Here is a 10484-nt window from a genome sequence, read left to right on the forward strand (position 1 = left end):
AGTATAGTATTATTCATATTATGATTAGTGACGCATTCCGATTAATCACGATGAAGGCAGATCTTACGCGTCTTGGTCACCGTGGATCTTCCTTTACATTCTCATTGGCATGGACTTTTTGATCAAGAGCTTCTATTCATTGTCGGACAAAAGAGTGGTTGAAATATGAGTAGATGGCTGCCTGCTTTAGGCACTTGATTTCTAGCGTCACAACTGCTAAAATAACAAAGACGATTGCTTTTTCTCCTTTTGAGGAACCTGTCGTCATCATTCTTGAACTTGCAGCACTTGCCGTCTTCTTGGAAAGAGTTTATAACAACTGTAAATGCATGAGCCTGGTCTGTCAAATGTTGAGCGCTCTTCTTTAATGGCCAACTAATTATAGGGAGGGAAATTTGTAATGGAATGATATGGGAAAGATGCATCAAATAATTACAATTAAATAACAAAGAAAATTATTAAAGAAGGATGTAAAACCAATTTTTAGTTTGTATATATATATATATAAACAAAACCAATGATGTTAACAGTATTATTATAAATAAATATAATTTCTTTCGTTTCCTTTTTCTTTATACAACTAAACAAATATCATATTTGACATTTAATCTCCTTTTATTTCTTTTCCGCACAAGCAAGCTGGTTAATGGTTTATTTCGTCCCTTTCCATTTTTTTTATTTCTCTTATTCATTTTTATATTTGTTTTTATGTTCATTTCCTTCAATTAATATTATTTTATTCCCCTTCTCTTTCTTCCCCTCACTCTCCCTCGGCCTCCATCCAAACACCAACATTTGTTTATCGACTATAATAAAATATTGAATACTCAGAGTGGCTATTCCGATTTTCTGGCGGGAAGGGCCTCATTCACGGCCTGCTTGGCAGTGGACACTGGACAAGTCTCCCGCCGACGGACAAGCAGGAAGCCCCGGCGGCGGCAACGGCACCGGCGACAGCAGCCCTGCAGCAGTGCCTTTCTTCTCTCGGCCGCTCCTCAATCAGACGGCGCCCCCTTCTCCTTTTCCTTCCTCTTGTTCTTCGACTTTCATCACGCCACGACCAACGTCGACAAGTTCTTGGCGTTTGTCGGGGTCACCAATCTCCCCCTCCCTCTCTCTGAGAACATGGAGGAGCCGAAAGGACCAACCGAGCTTCCACCTCCACCGCCAGTGATACCGCCCAATGTGAGGCCTCTGAGGGTTAACCCTTCTCCTGCGAGGGTGCCGATGGACCGGAAGGGCACCGGTACTGTCGGCCAGCCTTGTACTGTTTTTGCCAACCATGTCCATGTCAAGCTTCCCGCCGACATGGAAGGATCCTTCTTCCATTACAGTGTACATGTTTTTCTCTCTTACTTTCTTTCCCCATATTTTGCTTCTTTAACTTGGTTTTCTGACTATATGTTTCTTACCATGATTTTTAGCTTTCTATTGTCTCGGACGACTCTAGGCCCATGGTAAACAAAAGCATTGGCAGAAAAATCGTGGACAAAGTGCAGCAGGTATATGGTTCTCAACTGTCCAGCAAAAATTTTGTTTATGATGGGGAGAAGGGTCTGTACACTTACGGCGAGCTACCCAAGAAAACGATGAACTTCACGGTCCTTTTGGAAGAGTCGAATTACCGCCGGTAAGTATTGCGATTTTTTCTTTTCTCTTCTGTGGGTATCTTTCTTTTTGGATCTTGATCGTGCAGAGATCTTCAAGAGTTTCTGTTATCTTGGTTTAACTCCTTTTTTTCCTTCGCTTAGAAGGTATGTGATATGGATTTGATCATTTAAATTATAATTACACCTGCGGTGGTGAAAAAGGCAACGGCAACGACAGCCCTGGTGAGGGCGAGAGGAAGAAGATGAAGAAACCTGGGAGGTCCAGGAAATTCGAAGTCGAGATCAGTTACGCCGCAAAGATACCCCTTCGTCAGATTGAAGCCGTTTTGAGGGGACAGGAATCTGAGGAAGATGTTCTGCGTGTTCTTGTCATTGTTTTAAGGCAACATGCAGCCAAAAGGTTGATAAACGTGCACACGAATACACATAAATGAATGCGCACAGACGTGTGTGTACGCATGCATGTACACATAGTGACATAGCCGTTCAGACTCGCATTCACGTTTATGAATTATTAGCAGCTTGGCGATGTGCTGTCTAATTGTTTTCTGTTGGATAGGATATCCACATATGCTGTCAACCGTCCATGGTGATGCCTATGAATGATTGTCTGCTCGATCGATTATGTGTTGTGAAGTTCACTTCTTCTAGACATGATAGGCGCACACAACAAGCACACATCAGTCATGCAAACTGACATAAATGTTTAGATTTTCATGCTTCATTAGCGGCTCCGCTCTGTATACTAATTTTGCTTTCTGCTATAGATTTATTGATACCATCATTTAATGTGGATATGTTCAGGGGATGCCTGCTAGTCCGGCAGTCCTTTTTCCTCGATGACGGAAGGAGCTTTGTGGATATTGGTGAAGGCGCAGTTGCGTGTAGGGGCTTCCACACTTCTTTCCGGCCCACTGAGAGTGGACTGTCACTGAATATAGGTCTTCTGCTTGGTGCAGCTTCTCTTTCTCATTTATGATGTTTAAGATCAGTTGGGTGACGGCAGTGTTTGGTCTTTCTTGCTTTGGCGCAGATGTCTCCACCACAGTGTTGCTAAAGCCCGGTCCCGTGATTAACTTCTTGATTGACAATCAGAACGTTAGGGGTCCTTCTCAAATTGATTGGCCGAAGGTTGAGTACTTTGTTTGTTATGCGTGTTTTTTTTCTTTTTGTGAAAGTTAAAGGCGGTGATGCTTATAATGCACTGGAATAATACTGCAGGCGAACCTTCTGAAGAATCTTAGAATCAAGACAACACACAACGGGATGGAGTTCAAGATCATTGGACTCACTGAACGAAACTGCAACCAAGAAATGTATGTGTTCTTGTTTCATATTTAAATAATTGTGCGCATGCATTTTTTTGTTGTTTGTGCATGGACATGCTTCTCATCTCAATATTATATGGGCAATCCATGTTCTGGAAAAAGACACTGGGATCTGATGCATGGGTTGGATTTTATGGTACTCCGAGTTTTTCATCAATCAAAGTCCATTTATTTGAAACCTTCACAACTCGAATCCAGTATTAGACTTCAAAGATATTTTTTTTGTTCCAACTCAAACTCGGAGCCAGATTGGTACAAATTGGCTGGAATCAAGGGCAATAGTCTGGATGGTAACGTGATTCAAACTCAGTGAATAATGTCGGACAGTGCATATCTCACATTTTCCAAAATAGGAGCCTCTGAACTGGGAGCTTGGCATACCTCTGTGGCAGTTATCAGCAAAACTGTGGCCTATATTTGGAAATCCAGAAGTACGAGGCCTTTTTTAGATTCAAAATTTTGTTCCTAAAGTGGAAATGTATTTGCGTTTACATATTTGGATCCTGCATGTTCCTTTTTGAGATTTCTCATTAAAGCCTAGCTTTGATAAACAATAGTATTTCCTAGAATGAGATTTGCACTTTAGGATTTGATGGTAGTAGTCTTGGCCATCCCTTTTGATGTCATGATGACTTTAGCTACAATGTTTGCAGTTTCCAACTGTGTGTCAAGGTTGCGGACAGTGCTGTTGACTATGAAACTGTAGCGATTTCTGTGTATGACTACTTTGTGAAGGAGAAACACATACAGCTGAAGTATTCAGCAAACCTTCCATGCCTTGTTGTGGGCAGGCTCAAACGCCCTGCCTACCTTCCAATTGAGGTAGAAAGCCTTTTGTCTACCTTTTATTAGTGGTTTACATTTTCTATGTTCCTGTTTACATTATTGTCTTATCATTTTCTTTATTTTTAGTTATGCGAGCTTCTCTCACTTCAAAGATATACCAAAGCTCTCTCTCCTCATCAAAGGGCTTCCCTTGTTGAAAGATCAAGACAAAAGCCACAGGAGCGTGTCCGGAGCTTAATAGATGTGCGTTTTCTTGATTATTGTTATTATGATAATGACGATAAGTAATGTTATTATCATTGTAAAAGATCTAATCGGTCTAATTCATGTGCTGATTTCCTTTTGTAGGCAATGAAGGTGAATCAATACCATGAGGATCCTTTGTTTTCTGCCTGTGGGATTAACTTTGTAGAACAGTTTACACAGATACAGGGTAGAATTCTTCCTCCTCCTAAGGTATCTGCGCATTACAGATTTGCCTCATTTTTGCTGTAATTCTTTATATGGTAATGTAAATTAGAAGTGTACTGACCTTTTAAATTCTTTTGTTTTGGATTCCTGTTCAAGCTTGTCTTTGGCAGTGGGGAATCAGTTATGCCACGAAATGGCCGATGGAAGATAGACCAAATGGTGCGTATTTTTCATATATATGTACACTTGTAATTTTCAATGGAGCTCCTTGTTTCAATTTTATCTTATTTCTGATAGGCATTCATTGTGTTCAGCAAATGCTTCAGCCAGCTAAGATAAAAAATTGGGCCATCGTTAATTTTTCTGCAAGATGTGATACAAGGCATCTTGCTGGGGAGCTAATTAGGACTGCCAAAAACAAGGGAATTGTAAGTTGCGGTTGCTTGACACTTACAGAAATTGTTTATTATCCTTGGTTGCAAATAATCTTGTCTTTGCTAACAAAAACGGTTGTATCTTCAGACTATTGCACAGCCAACTGTTATAATTGAGGAACATCCTAAAAACCTTAATGCCTCATCTCATGGTTGAGTTGAGAAAATGTTCGAGGAGCTTCAATCCAAACTGCTAGAGAAGCCAGAATTTCTGCTTTGTGTTATATCTGAAAGAAAAAATTCATGCATCTATGGTAGCATTTCTCAGTACAATTCCTCAGACTCCCCGCATTTTGTTTGTGCCATTGAAACATGTCTATGATTTGTCACTATGGGTAAGTGTAGTGCTTCTTTCTGACTTTAGGTCAATGGAAGAGAAAAAGCCTTGTTCAATTTGGTGTTCCAACACAATGTGTAGCACCACCTCAGAAGATTGGTAATCTGTATCTCACTAATGTTCTGTTAAAGATCAATGCCAAGGTAAAGACAATCTTGTCTTTATTTATGCTTCATTTATTATTTACCTTTAAGATTCATCTTTAACGTTCTGGTAACATTGTTTAATTTCATATGCTTTAAAAAGCAGCTTGGTGGAATCAATTCCTTGCTTGCTATTGAAGACAGACCATCGATTCCAATAATTTCATCAACACCTACCATAATCTTTGGCATAGATGTCTCTCATGGATCACCTCGCCAGTCTGATGTGCCTTCAGTTGCTGCAGTAATGTTCTAATAGCGTCCTTTACTTTTTCTGAAACCTGTGTCTTGCTGAATGGCTTTTCTATTCACTTGTTTATTTCCTTCATGTACAAAAAATAGGTTGTCAGTTCTCGCAGTTGGCCCTTGTTTTCACGGTACAGAGCCTCTGTGAGGTCACAATCCCCCAAACTGGAAATGGTTGATTCATTATTCAAACTTTCTGCTGATGGAAAAACAGATGAAGGAATTATAAGGTGGGCGTTGTGTTGTGTGTTTCATCTTTTACTACCATTTTTTCCCTTACAATACTGTCTGTTTACTTTCATCAGGTTGTTGTGTTCTTTTGATATGGCAAGTACTCGACATGGTAGTGCAATTATTGAGTTGGAAGGGTCACCTGTAGTGATTCAGTCTGGCCATAGATAACTTCTCATGGGAACACAATTTTTGAAGTTGTTAATTTTTCATTTGGGTAGCATTTCAATGCCTAGCATTAAAATACCAGGTATTTAATTGCAGGTTTTGATGGAGTAGAATTAAACTTCCAGATTCAAAAAAGGGCTTGTGTGCAATGGGATGAGAACTTTTATTCCAGGCATCTTCCTTCCTTGTGTGATGGCGTGGAAGTTTTATCCATGCAGTTCTCTCCTTTGTCCCCCATCCCTTGTTTGTCAGCATCCCTATTTGATGGCTAGAATTGGACTTCAAAATTTCACTTTCTTGCATATATTTAACAGAAATGAACAGTAGTTTCACAAAATAATAAGAAAAAATGTAATCCGCTGTAAGAGAAACTATAATCCCAAATATCAAGGACAACCATCTCATTCATCTTTACAGGAGGAAGCAAATAACCTTCTTATCTAAATGGTTAATTGTACATTTCAATATTCATACATACAGAGCAAAATATAAGTGAAGAAAGTTAACAAAGGTAACCACTTTGCATTCGGTTAGCTGCAAAGTAAATCAATGAATAGAAGAAAAGATTAAAAAAGACGATTGTGCACAGAATCAATGATGTTGCACAACGTCAAAAACTAGTCAAGCAAGGCTGAATTCAGTACACATAATGACTGATATAGCTAATGAGATAGATATGCAACTGATGTAGATGAAGTATTATATGTATGATCAGTCAACAATCAAGATAGCTGTATATGTCAGATCAACCAAGATGTAACTGGAGAAAGAACCACCATCTATATTAGGAAGTGGAAATAAACTTAAAATGAAAAAAAATAGTAACTGATACAAGGACATTTCTCCTCTGGCTAAAAAACAAACGTTAAGGATGGGCCACTGATATAAGGACCCAGAAGCAGCTCCAATTACTCCTGCAATGGCCAGTATGGCCATGAAGAAATCTTGTCCTGACTGAATGAATTCACAAAACAGAAAGCTACATAAGCATGTTGAATATGATTCTCAACAGGGATTATTCCTACATCCACTCATGTTCATGACTTGCCAACAATTTGTCATGTTTTTTGCACAAATTTTGGAACACAGGCAGCAGAAGAAAGGTAATATTAGATGAAAGTGGCAATTTTTTTGCCCAAAATTTGGCCAAATCTGTCCTTTAAATAACCTATTCCAGTCCTAGATTTACTATGACAGGGGATCAAAGAGATACCATCCTGAAAAAAAAAAAAATCAAACAAAGCACAGAAGGAAAAAGTCGAGAACTGAATGACCCACAGTGACTTGAAGAACTGGTGGAAACTTTTTCCTATTTTAGAGATCCATGGCGGACTTCCAGTGACTTTCTGGCCCTCAATCTATCTACATTGGTTGCAAACACCTGAGAATAGATCCTATATCATACAACACAGAGATAACAGATACGAAAAACAGTTTCTAGTGTCCTAAAATTCAGTAAGGTTTTAAGCAGAACTTGAAACAAAATAAGTGACAATGCATAGAAGAAGCCCATGCTAAATCAGAGCTAAAGGAAGCAACAAAGAGAAGAAAATAACAAAGGGAAGAAAACAATGACCAATCGATGCAGTTCTTTTGAGGCAAAGACGAACATGAGGCAGGTTGTGTTGGAGGTGAACTGTTGAGGTGCTTCTTTTGCAGAACAGACAAACCTGTGCAGCAGGTCGGACTTTAATCATGGTATTTTAATTCCAGATGTGTCCCAAAAGCCCAGATTTTTAATTCCATGTTTCTTAGGGCATGAAATTTTTTCAAGAATTTGAATTTTAGTTCCACTTCTATAGTGGAATACCACACATTTAAATGCCCCCTTGGTGAAAAACCTAAGTGCAGACAGACGCATGATTAAAAGCTTATTTCCTGTTAAACAAAAGCAATGTTAACCACATCAATAAAGTTTAATATGTGATATGGAACATCTGAAGTGCTTTTTCTGTTTCATACCACCATTATTTCAGGAGAAGTGTTTGGGGCAACAAAATATATGTTTGTAGCTTATGTGAATGTTCAGGATAGCTTGCAGTTTTTTTTTTTAACGTTTTCATAATGTCTTTCTAGGTAACATCTTTGTTTTTTTCATCTATAACTTTGGGTTTGGTGGGAGTGGTTAAGCTTGGATTTTGCTTATTTTTGTACCCATGCAAGATTTTCCTAAGATGAGTAATTGAATCCCAGTAATTGTATAATGTGATGGTATGATTAGTAGGTTCTTGCTATCCTGTCTTGAATTTACATCAAGTTCTTTGTTTGGGTTTCAGGGAGTTGTTACAAGATTTTTACCAAAGTTCCAGGAAAATGAAACCAGAAAACATGATAATATTCAGGTAAACGTTCCTTTCTTTATGTATTCTTTGGGAACCTCAAATTTGAGTTCCATTGGAGGTCAGTTTTCACAACATGGGTGTGGCACACTGCATCTCCAAGATTTTCTATTTTTGAATGCAGTTATGTAGTTACGACACTATCTTATGGTTGGAGTTTACCATTTCAGGACACTGTTTCAACATCATTCATGGGGGGATCTTATTTCCATCTGTGTCTATAAAACCATACGTTTCAAAATATTTTAACCTCACATTTTGACAGCAAATAGGAGTTCGTCTGATTGCAATCCTACAATCAAGGTCCTCGTCTAAAAGTTTTTGTTTGGTTGATTTTTGTTTCTTACTGAATTGGTACTTAGGGATGGGGTGAGTGAGTCACAATTTAGTCAGGTTCTGAACATTGAGTTGGAATAGATAATTCAGGTAATTTTTTATGTTTCTTATATTTACAATTTGTACTGTCACAAGTGTGTGAGATATACTGTAATTTGCTAATGAAATGTTCTTCACAGGCATGTGATTTCCTTGAACAAGGCTATAGGCCCAAGATTACCGTTATCATCGCTCAGAAGAACCATAACACAAGGCTTTTTCAGAATTCACATGACAATGTTCTTCCTGGTAGGTGTCTTGAACAATCGTGGTTCAATTTTTATTTTATCCTACCAGAGGTTGATTTCAGTTTAAACTAGTAGAAGTGCTTGGACACTGGTCTACCTCTCTCTCTCTTTTAATATATACAATTAAGTAGTTTGGATTACCTTCGAGCTAAAAAGTACCCAAGTGTGTCCAAGTACCTACTTCAGGTATGGGTATGGCAACATTGGTACGTGGATCCTACTCAAATACTCTTGGGACTTAGATTTATATGTATTTGTAGATAATTTATATCTATGCATTTGTTTGGTTTTAAAGCTTGGTTATTTATTTATTTTATTTGATGTTGCTTTCTCGATTTTACTAGCTTAATTGAGTCCTATGGATGGTCTGTCATCTTGGCCTAATATTTCTTTCATTCCATGGCTATAGGGACGGTTATTGATACCAGAATTTGCCATCCCAGATACTTTGATTTCTATATGTGTGCACATGCAGGGATTATAGTAAGTCTGCATCTCATGGTTTCTTTAATTCACACGGTAACGGGTTTTAACTTTTTTTTCCGTCTTAAATGTGTTGTGTTTTGTTAAGGGCACAAGTAGGCCAACCCATTATCATGTATTGATGGATGAGATTGGTCACTTTCGTACGTGTAAGAGTTCGTCCAACCATATCAAGAGGTGAAAATTTTAATGCCTATGTGATACTAAACTAAAATTGGACACCTAAGGAGTACAACTTCCATATCTATAGGTAAAAAGCCATGGTTCCATCTGAAGCCAGAGAAACCGTAACTGTAGTTTTTAAATATTTTCTTGTGACCTTTTAGCCAAAGAGCCCGAGATATAGCAACTTATATTTTCTTGGTTGGTTTTTGTGCACTTGCCCGACAAAATTCTTTTATCCTAGTTTTCTTTTTGTGTCCTTGTTCTTGATTAGTTTTCTTCACTACTTTGACCAAGAAAAATAAGAGTTGCCTTTTTTTTTGCTTTTTTTCCCTTCTCCATTTTCCAACCAGGGTTTTTGTTGTGAAATCTTAGTGTTTTAGATTATTCACCATTAACAAGGTGAACTGATTAATCTAGAAACGAATACAGTCATTAATATGATTGCATTTGTTGATTTGCAGCGGCTCCAATCCGATATGCCCACCTTGCAGCTGAGCACGTCTCACTTCCTAAAGAGTGACGGGGACTCACCAGGCACGCCGAGCGGTAAATCGAGTGATGCCGATGTAACTGTTCCTTGTAGCATTTCCATTCCGCAGATGCCCTTACTGCATGAAGATGTCAGCAGCTCTATGTTCTTCTGCTGATATATCGATCAATGTCCACGGAACTGCAGCAGTTTTGGTCCGAGGATGAACATCATCTATGCAACGAAGACCCTACCCAAAAGAAAAAATTACATTAGGCCGCTCAACCAATGAGCGATTCACATATCGACGCGAGAACTGCGGGAGTTTGGTCTGAGGATGAACATTCTGCGACGGAGACACTACTCAAAAGGAAAGATTACGTAAAGCTGCTCAAATAACGAGCAATTTTGGCGCGAGAACTGCAGGAGTTTTGGTTTGAGGATGTACAGTTTTTAATTGAGACACTATCCAAAAGAAAGAATGACAGAAAGCCGCTCGACTAATGAGCGATTCACGTGAGCACTGCTGGAGTTTTGGTCAGAAGATGAACATTTTTGCAGTGGAAAAACAATTCAAAAGAAAAAATCAAAGAAAAAGCGGCTCAATTGATGAGCGAATCACATATCGGCGGCCAACTTTTAGACGTCCGTCAATGGCCACTCAACTGTTGGTGCTAATTTTTAACGGGGCCGCCGCCTCTGTAAACGAGT

General features: G+C 38.8%; 1 pseudogene; it reads left to right on the forward strand.

The window, feature by feature from the left end:
- The first annotated feature begins 864 nt into the window (after nucleotides 1-864).
- LOC116262775 (protein argonaute 4-like) lies at nucleotides 865-10236 on the forward strand (annotated as a pseudogene).
- Nucleotides 10237-10484: the final 248 nt, after the last annotated feature.

This window comes from Nymphaea colorata, chromosome 10, assembly GCF_008831285.2.
Source record: "Nymphaea colorata isolate Beijing-Zhang1983 chromosome 10, ASM883128v2, whole genome shotgun sequence".
NCBI lineage: Eukaryota > Viridiplantae > Streptophyta > Magnoliopsida > Nymphaeales > Nymphaeaceae > Nymphaea > Nymphaea colorata.